General features: G+C 56.1%; 1 non-coding gene across 1 annotated transcript; it reads left to right on the top strand.

The window, feature by feature from the left end:
- Positions 1–9440: 9440 nt before the first annotated feature.
- On the top strand, positions 9441–9593 carry LOC139603596 (5.8S ribosomal RNA). Its single transcript, XR_011683752.1, has one exon. It is a non-coding gene; the product is annotated as a 5.8S ribosomal RNA (ribosomal RNA).
- The last annotated feature ends 499 nt before the right edge of the window (positions 9594–10092 follow it).

Below are 10092 nucleotides of genomic sequence, written 5' to 3'. Positions count from 1 at the left end.
ATTTTATGTTACAGTAAATAGGAGGAAGAGAGAGAGAAAGGAAAAGAAAAAGAAGCGGGGGGGTGGCAGGGGGGGGGATGGGGGGTTGGGAAGAAGGGGAAGAAGGAGAGTGACAGAGACAGATGAAGTGAAAAACATCACCATTCCATGGATCCCATTGGCATACCATAAAATCCTCTTCTGGTCTTCTCTGTGGTGAGGTCTCACAAAACGTAAGACTCCAATGGATTCCTGCAGATTTGGGCAAGGTGGGACCTCCCAGGTGCCTCCCTGGGGTGGGGCAAGTTGGACTCTGTCTATTGCTACTTTCAAATAATATAAAATCTTTAGCATCTGTCTGTCCTTTGAGTCTGCCATCAATTGGCTTCTGGATTTTCAGATCTGTTGTGTTACTTTGCGTGCCCTGCAGTCGTCTGGTGCAAGGCCTCAGGAATGGGTCTGGGGGCACTGTGGAGGTCTTTGATGGGAGGTTTGTGTGCAAACCTGGCCTCAGCAGACGAGTCTGTGGCTATGACTTGCCCACCTTGAAGGCAGACAGAGCTGATTTTCAGGACAGCTGCTGGGTTTGGCTTTGTTGTGGATAGGTTTTTCTCTGCAGCCTTGTTTACTTCTCCCCAGCCCTGAGCTAATGGGACAATAGTGTCACCTTTGTCTTGTCTCAAGTTCCCTTCGGCAGCTTAACTCACAGTGCCAAGTTCTAGTCCAGAGGCATTTTCAGGGAAGGGTGGGCTTGGGTGGTCTCAGCCTCTTTATACAGTTTTGTCCCAATGGGCAGAAAGTCCTTTCTAACAATTTTTAAGCCATTAGCCATAACATTCCAGTCTCTCCCAAGTCCTGTGAGGAGCAGCTGAGAGATCAGGGGTGCTTTAGCCAAAAGAAGAGGATATCCACTCCAGCTATTTTAAAGTAATATTTAGGCTGCAGCTTTGTCTGTTCTAACTATTCTTAATGTTCAGATTTTTAGCTCCAGGTTTCAGTATGATCCATCTTTGAATTGCACAAGGCAGACCTATAGCTCAAATAAAGTCCAACTAGAGGCCTAACATACTAGCTACTTACACCAAACAAGCACTTAGCTACTTTCAAATAATAGAAAATTTTTAGCACCAGTATGTGCCTTTAATCTGCCATGAATTGGGTTCTGAATTTTCAGAGTTCCATTGTTGCTTCTTCCAGTTTTGTTGAGGCATTGTCACTCATCTGGGAGATGCTGCCTTCAAAATGGCTTCTGGATTCCCAAAGAAGACCTCGACACCTCGTCTTTTGTCCAGAGAAAGACTGACATCTTTCACTGTAAGTACCCAGTGGGCTGTGTTAAGGCTGCAAACTGCCCTGGTGTCCCTGCTCTCCCTGCCCCTGCTTTAGTGCAAGCAAGAAAATGCTTTAAGTAGGTAATAAGAAGAAATATTCTAGTACGGCTACAAAACGCAAGTAATAAACGACACAATTATGAAGGTTTCTTTTGAGATGAACTGAGAGGGAGAATTGTGGGAATCCACAAAATCAGAGGGTTTTGGGAAAGCTGCAAAAGGCAGCCTCAGATACAGTAGAACTGTGAATAGAGCTAAGCAGCAGCCATGAGATAGATCAGCAGAACAATTATTTAAAAAGTAGAAAAGCAAGGACAAATAGAACAATGGTCTGTGTATTAACGCTTGTCTAGAATAACTCTCTGAGCTACAGAAAAGTTTATCTAGCAAGATATTAGGAGGGTTAAGGCTTAATAATGGAGCTCTGTGCATTGTGTTTTAAGGTTTACAAGCAGGTATTGTATTCAAAATAAGCAAGCATTGTTTTAACCAAAGGTTCGTGTGCTTATAGTGGTTGGATAGAACTACTGTCAATGTGCTTTTGCTTTGTGTGATTGGTCAAGAAACTTATAAAGGAAGTTGTAACATTAAGTTCTTGGTCTGCTGCCTGGGATGTGAGCTGCTGGCATCTTCCCATTGTCATAACCATGTAATGAGAGTGATGCTGGAAAATAAAACAGCTCAAGGCAGTTCCACAGCAGCCCTGTCCCGTTTGTGATTTGTAAATAGCCCCCTGCTGGTGTCAAGACCAAGCTGCCCTTGGGCACCTGAGTATGTTGGGGGGAGAAGCTCAAACTCTGCCCAAAGCCCTGTGAGACAGGGCTGGTCCCAGCTGGAAGAGCTTCCAAAGCAGCTGTTCTCTCTCAGCTCCTGTGTGGGCACGGATCCAGCCCTGCAGACACAGTGTACAGCAAAGCAAGTTATCTGCTGCAGCACGCCCAGAAGAAAATGTCTCAGCACCTTTGTGTCCCAGATATCTTGTATGAAAAATCCTTTCCTTAGGATTTTTCCTCCTGTGAAGCTGAGAAGCCTGAGGAACAAAATGTAAACAATGATTATCTGCTGCTGTGGAATGCAACAGGTGGATCTTTGATTGGCCCATGTTGGATGTTTGTAATTAATGGCCAATCACAGCCCAGCTGGCTCAGACAGAGAGTCCAGGCCAGAAGCCTTTGTTATCATTCCTTCCTCTTCTATTCTTAGCTAGCCTTCTGATGAAATCCTTTCTTCTATTCTTTTAGTGTAGTTTTAATATCTTATATATCACAAAATAATAAATCAAGCCTGCTGAACCATGGAGTCAGATCCTCGTCTCTTCCCTCATCCTAAGACCCCTGTGAAGACCATCACACCTTTGTTCTGCAGGATGGTGGAAATCTTCCTGTGCTGGGAATTGTCCCCTGATTTTGGTTTACCATGTGTTGATGGTATCTCTCCCAAAGGAGTTGGCTTCTCTTGAAAGCTCTGGATTGGTAGGAATCTTGAGGGCTGTACAGTTCTTTCCTGCTCCCTGGAGCCAGGGCCACAAAGGTCCCTTGGTGTCTGGAGCTCACTTGACTGAAGATGCCCCACTGCTGAGGCTCTGTCCAGGAGATCCCTCTGTTTTCTTCTCTGCAGGGGTCTGTGAGCCCAGAGAGAGAAAACAAATGCTAATTAACAGAGAGAACTACAACTTGGACACATTCCTGTGCTCCTCACTCTTGGTACAACGTTCCTTTCTTGCCTCTCTTGGACTCAGCCAGCAGTGATATCTCCTTGCTGTGAGTTCTCAGTGCTGTACAGGGATGGAGTCAGGGCAGTTCTGAGAGCTCGTCCCCATTCTTTGAAAAGGTCACTGCCTCAATCCAATGAACCTAAAGAGGAAAGAAATGCCCAACGAGCAGAAATCCCCAACCATGTCACATGCAATCACGGAGAATCTGATGGGACAGAGCCATGTGGTTGGAGTATGTGTATTGCACTCTGTATTGTTAATTTATTGGTGCTGAGTATTTCAGCAAGCAACTTCCAGGGCTTCCAGGACTGTCCTGGACAATGTGATCACAAATTGTTCACCAGTGCCACTTGTTGAAGAAAAGCCTTTCTGAACAAGCCCAACTCTGAGGCTCTAGCTGGTTTATTTTTGCCTTTCAGCTGCTTCCCTCGAAGTTCCTGTGGGAGAAGTTTCTCACCATGAAGAAGAAGGCCAGCACTGGCGGGAGTTTTCTCCCCAGAATTGGCCCATGTGTAGACCTGGGGAAGACTGGTCCAAAGGTAGCCTTTTCCTGCTCTTCTCCCTTCTGTTTGATGGGAAGTTTGAAGAGGGTGTGTGCTTGTGACAGGCTTGCCTCCAGCCAAATACCTCAGTGTGCAGGTGCTGTTGTCATTGCAAGCTGCTGTTAGAGGTGGGCTGGGAGTCCTGATCTGCACTCAGCCAACACAAATAAGCTCTGCTGAAGCTGCCTAAGTGTAGCTGCCATTGCTGAAACAATGGGGGGAAGGCTGGGGACACAAAGGCACAGCATTGCCATGTGCCATTCTCCTGCTGAAGGAGCCACCTCTTGCTTTGGTGTGGTCACCATCAAATGCTCGGGGTCACAGGATTCCCTCCGGAGTGGCAGCGTTGGCCTTGGATGGCCGAGGACCTGCAGGAATGACTTCAGCTTTAACAAAACAAATTGCCTTTATGCTTTGGGCTGGAACAATGTGTTGGAGCCTGACGGGGTGTTAGATTTTGCAGGCTGCCAGATGTACAGGGAACTGGCCCTGGGCAGAGGGGAATGGGTGTGCTTTATCTGGATCAGTGCCTTCTTGGAGGTGTGTTTGAAGCTGCTTTTCTGGCAGGAGTGGCTCAGTAGAAAGCACAGTCCCAACGGGTAGGTGACTGAGGTGGGCTGTTGTTATGAATGAGGTCCCTATATGTCTAATTTAATAAACCAACATTAGAATCTAGCAGCAATTTTAATTGAGCAGCAATTTTATATGAAATCATGCAATCAAATATAATCAAGCAGATACAAAATAATTTGGCAGTGGTTTGGATAAAGTATAAGCAAAACCAGTCAGGATACTGGGGGGTTTTTTCACCCTGCCTCCTATACAAAAGATAAAGAATTTTTAGCTCCAGGTTTCAGTATGATCCAAAACACAACTTCTAGACTGGATGCTAATACATATTCATCAATAATTTTCTGTCCATCGCCTCCTATTTTTGATTCTTGAAATCTATGTCACTGTACTGCACAGTGCATGCTCTGCTTGTTTCTAAGGGGTCTTTTGGTTTTGGTGGTCGCTTCCCACAAAGGCTTCTCCTCATCATCACTGTCCTTTGAACAACCCCACAAGCTGCAAATGCACCCCAAGTCTTGTGTTATAGAAGCCAGCATTATATTCCAAAAAGAAGCCTTATGATTTCATCGATACCTGGAATCATCCCAATTTTGTCCATTTCAAGGCCGATTCTTTCATTATCCTGAGGCCTATTGCCTTTTGGGATGTTACTTATCTCAAACTACATCCTGTATCCCGTTTCCTCATGAACATCAGAAAACATCAGTTTTGTGACACTAATTCCATATCCTTTTCCTCTCTTACTTTTTAACAAATATTTTCTAAACTATTTAAAATATAGTTACAAGTGTTAGCACGAATCAGATTCATCTATCACACTGTTGAGCAAGAAATTGGCAGCAAGAGCCATGTAACACACTCGTTAAGGATTGCCCAGACAAAGCAGGGGAGAGTTTTCTCCAAGCAATGCCTCTGCTCCAGAATCATTTGCTGTTGTTTTGGGCCCGTGGGTCCGCCTCGGCGGCGGCGGTGATCCCCAGCTTGCGTTGTTGAAGCTGTCCCCCTTCCTCGGCCTTAAGCCGGGGACCCGCGTTGTGGCGGGCAGAATTTTTTGGCCCAGTTTTTTTTTTTTTTTATGGGCCCAGAACCCGACAGAGAGCCCCCCCAGACTGGTCCTGGGCGAGGTGGCGGCGCCTCACCTACCTCGGTCGTGGCCGGATCGACTGAGCTGCTTATGCCGGGCGGGGCCGGGTTTGCCGCGCCGGGTCCGTTGCTTTTTGTTGGGGCGGGTGGAGTTGGGGGGGCGCCCGCCAGGCCTCCGCGGGCCTTTTTATTTTTCTCTCGCAGCCCTAAGCCGCGGCACCGAGAAGCGTTGCGATGAAGGCGCGAGTGGAATGCCGGTGGGTCCGTCGTGGGGAGGCAGTGAGGCGCATACCTTGGCCCTCCCCCCCCCCCACTGGGTCCCCGGCCTCGCGGCCCCCGTGGCTAGCACGGGTTGTTGCAAAGGTGCCTCCATGTGCCTTTTCTGTCGTGCCGTCCCCCAGCTTTTTTTTCCGGAAGGGAAAGCCAACCGCTGCGAGGCCGGGAAAAAGCTGGTGGCCCATGGCACCAGGTCGGTGGCACTTTTTCTCGCACGCTCGGCCGGGTTCCCTGGGCCGGAAAGTGGAGGGGGGGCCGCCGAGTCCCCCCCTGGCCTGGCAGGGGCTGGTCCAGTCCTGCTGTTGCCTAGCCGAAAGGGGAGCCGTTGTTGGCTGCGGGCGGGTGGCAGCACCCCCGGCGCTTCTCTGCTGCCATGAGCAATCCGATCCGCAGGTGGGCTGGGCGGCCGTCGCTGTTGTCCCGCAGGTGGGCTGGGCGGCCGTCGCTGTTGTCCCAGGACCGTGGCCTTGGGGCCCTTGTCGCTGTTCGTGCAGCTCCTTCCCAGAGCCGCGCCTGATCAATATGGCTTTTCAGGTGGCATCAGAGAAGGCCCCTGGCAGGCTGGCTCTCCTACTGAGGCTTCTCTGTCACAGGGAAGCCACGGCGGGGGTGGTCCGGTGCTCAGGCAGGGCGGTCTCCTTTCCAATTCGCTTCCCATCGCAGGCGAGGTGTCGCCCCTCCCGCTGGCCTGGGGAAGGGTGTCTTTACCGTCCCGAGCTGTGTGACGGCCGCGTGGTCCCGCGAGCCTTGAGGTGTCCTTAAAAACCCACGTGAGGTGCCGGTGCCGGCCCCGGTCCGGGTAGCGCCCGTGTGGGTGCCGGCCACAAGCAGCGCCAGGTGGCGGTGCGGCTGGAGCTGAGCCGCGAGAAGGGGGAGAGAGGCGAGAGAGAAAAGATAGAGGGCAAAAGTGCCGGAACCTGATGGGGTGCGGACGCAGGTGGAACAGAGCCCGGTCCGTGCACTCCTTCACCGTTCCGCTGCCTGCTGCAGAGCGAGCCGCCCTGGCTGAAAAGGGGCCTCGGTGTCCAGGCCGCGCCCGCCTCGTCGGGTCGCTGCCTCCTCTAGCACGTGCGGTGCGTTCTGCATGGCCCGGTGGGTGGACGCGCCGGGACGGGGTTTGCTATCTGTGAGCGGGGCCCCCCTCGGCCCAACCTCACCAGCGGCCGGTCACCGGGTGGTTTTTTTTCGGCTTTGGTGGGGGGGCGGGTCAGCCCCAGCCGAGCCCCGTTCCGCGCGCCGCGCCCGTCATTTCGAGCGCGAGGCCGAGTGTCGAACTGGGGCCCGGGCCCCAGGAAAAAAAGCGAGAGAGAGAGAGAGAGAGAGATGAAGCCTCGCTCTCCATCCAAGTGGTGAAAAGCTGTGCAGCGGTCCCGGCTCCTTGCCCGCGGCGACGCGGGAAGGGCCAGCCCCTGGGGTCGGCCGTCGCCGAGGGGCATCCCTCGTGCGTGGCGCCGTTCCCCATCCCAGGCGACGCCGGGCCGCGATGCGGCCAGCCACCGTCCCTGCCACCGGTGCCCGTCACCGCCACGCTGCCGCCCGTCGCCGTGTCTTCGCCCGCGATGCTGCTCCCGCGGGTTGGAGCAGCGAAAGAAGCCCGGGGCGGTTGGGGTTTGGCGTGGGGTGGGTTCGCCGGCGGGCTGGGTGCGTCCAGGCGCTCCGTCCGGGTGCTCGCGCGACGCTTTGCGGTGCCGCCGTGGGCGGCGGCTTCCTGGTTGATCCTGCCAGTAGCATATGCTTGTCTCAAAGCTTAAGCCATGCATGTCTAAGTACACACAGGCGGTACAGTGAAACTGCGAATGGCTCATTAAATCAGTTATGGTTCCTTTGGTCGCTCCTCTCCCGCTCCTTGGATAACTGTGGTAATTCTAGAGCTAATACATGCTGACGAGCGCTGGCCTCCTGGGACGTGTGCATTTATCAGACCAAAACCAACCTGGGCCCGCCCGGCAGCTTTGGTGACTCTAGATAACCTCGAGCCGATCGCACACCCCCGCGGCGGTGACGACCCAATCGAATGTCTGCCCTATCAACTTTCGATGGTACTGTCTGTGCCTACCATGGTGACCACGGGTGACGGGGAATCAGGCTTCGATTCCAGAGAGGGAGCCTGAGAAATGGCTACCACATCCAAGGAAGGCAGCAGGCGCGCAAATTACCCACTCCCGACCCGGGGAGGTAGTGACGAAAAATAACAATACAGGACTCTTTCGAGGCCCTGTAATTGGAATGAGCGCACTTTAAATCCTTGAGCGAGGATCCATTGGAGGGCAAGTCTGGTGCCAGCAGCCACGGTAATTCCAGCTCCAATAGCATATGTTAAAGTTGCTGCAGTTAAAAAGCTCGTAGTTGGATCTTGGGATCGAGCTGGTGGTTTAGACTCTGGCGGCTCGGTGCGGCCCGCCGTTGGTGGCTGCAGTGCCGGTGGTGGTGGCGGCAGGCATGCCGGGCAGTGGCCATGTGGGGTGCCACTGAGGGGTGGGGAGCAGCTACTCCCACCGATCCCCTGCAGTGGTTGTCCCGTTGCCACCAGCTGCGCTCCTCCATCGCCATCGTTGTCCCGCTGCGCGCCGCGGGGTTTAACCGTGCCGCGCTGGGGAGGGGCGCCCTGCACCCCCCTCTCCGTGGCCCATGGGGGCCCGCTCGCCTCGCCATAATGGGCGACACCGGCAGAGAGTGCGCCCTCTCTGCCCTTCCTCGGCCACGGGGTCATGGCTACCGGGGCCCACCATCGCTCTCTCTCCTTGGCCCGCCGCCACGGTCTCTGGCGCGCGCGGCGCCGCATCCGGTGCCTCTCCTCCCCTCGACGGCCTTTTCTTCTCGAACGCGCACCTGCAGCGCCGTTGTCCGCTGGCCATCCCCTGGCTCGACTGCCCACCCGCTGGTGGCGGCGAGCGCTCGGCGGGCCCTCTGGCGGCAGAGGCCCATGAGCGCAGGTGACCCCGTGCCGAGCGGCCGTGGTGCCGCTCGATGGGTGTCCCTCCCTGTGGGGACGGTCAGCTGGAAGGCGCCCGCCGTCGGCCGTCCCGTCCCGGGCTCTGCTCCTCGCATCCTCCATTGCCCTTCCCGGCCGCATGTGGGCCGCAGGAAGGCGCGCGGGGCGGCCACGGGGGCGCTTCTCCCCGCCCGGTCTCCGCGTGTAAATGAGGAGCGTGGGCCTTGCCCCCTGGCTCAGCGCCGTACCGCCTTAAGCCGGGGGCGTGCCCGAGGTAAGCGCCCTGGTGGTGCGACGCGGCAGTGGCGGTCCCAGGAGTGTGGCCTCGGCGGGGCGGGATATGCCGTCCGGCAGCCCTCGGGCACCGGCGATGCCGGCTTGGCTATCGGTGGCCCCCGCCTCCGGGGCCGGCAGTGGAGCGCATCCGCTGGTTGTTCACCCGCCCAGCAGGGGAGCAGTCTCACGGGAGGTGCGTCGGTGGGGGCCACTCGTCGTCACGGGCTGTCTCGAGCGGGGGGAAGGCCGTGCAGTGGGGGAAGAGAAAAGCCGGCCGCACAGCGGTGCTCTGCAAGGCCCGCGGCTTCGGGGGCCGAGGGAGAGCCGGCATGTGCGGGGGCCAACGGCTGTGTGCCCCTGGCTGTGTGCCGTGTGTGTTGTGCGTGTCATCCCGTGAAAGCGAGAAGCGGGCGGGCCGCCGTGCCCTCACGTGTTCCGGCGCGCGCCGCCTGGCCCTCCGCGCGGAGGCCGGGCCAAACCCGGGCGCCTGGGCCGCCTCCGAAGGACGGCTATTGTGAAGTCGGCGTCTCCCCTCGCAGGGGGAGGCGGTTGGGGGTGCAGGCTCCCCCACCTCTTTGCCGGCCTTCGGAGCGTGGGTTGCTCCAGTTGTTTTTTTTTCCCTTTCCGTTTCTGAGTGCTCGTACGGTCAAAGCCAGGCGCGCGTTTGCACGTCCTCAGTGCCAGAGTAACAAAAAAAGGGGCCGCTTGGCATGAGCGGTGCCCGAAAGCCAGACAACTCTTAGCGGTGGATCACTCGGCTCGTGCGTCGATGACGAATGCAGCTAGCTATGAAAATTAATGTGAATTGCAGGACACATTGACCATCGACACTTCGAATGCACTTGCGGCCCCGGGTTCCTCTAGGGGCTACCCCTGTCTGAGGATCGCTTGACGATCAATGGCCGTCCGGGGGCCATGCCGGCGGCGCGGCTGGGGTCGCCTCGCGGGCCTGTTGCCTGCGGTGGGCGGCGGCAGCGGTGGCGGCGGCAGCAGTGGCGTCCTGCCGGTGTCTGGAGGGAAGGCGGTCAGGGGTTCGGCGAGGGAAGTGTTTCCCTAGGCGGCCTCGATCCCTACCCTGCAGCCCGGCGAGCGTCATCGTCGTCGCAGTTGTCGTTGTCGTCGCCGCCGCGCAGGGCCTTCGTCCCCCTAAATGCAGACTTGGGGAATGCTCCCTAGCTCCCTGCTCCCGGAGCGAGCCGCTGGGGCGGAGCTCATCCTCGCCGGGACCATGCTGTGGATGCGGTGGCGCGGCGGCCTGGGGAGAGCGAGAGACAGCATCGAAAGGCGCCACCAAGGGCCGAGAGAAAGAGAGAGGAGGGCGAGAAGGGGAGGCGAGGCGCGGGCCTTGCCCGCGGCCTCCCCCCACTGCGTGGGCAGCTGTCTGCA

The sequence above is a fragment of the Agelaius tricolor genome, unplaced genomic scaffold (assembly GCF_023055355.1).
Source record: "Agelaius tricolor isolate 1412-34295 unplaced genomic scaffold, bAgeTri1.0.p SCAF_39, whole genome shotgun sequence".
Classification (NCBI taxonomy): domain Eukaryota; kingdom Metazoa; phylum Chordata; class Aves; order Passeriformes; family Icteridae; genus Agelaius; species Agelaius tricolor.
This window is presented reverse-complemented; position numbering and strand designations above follow the sequence as displayed.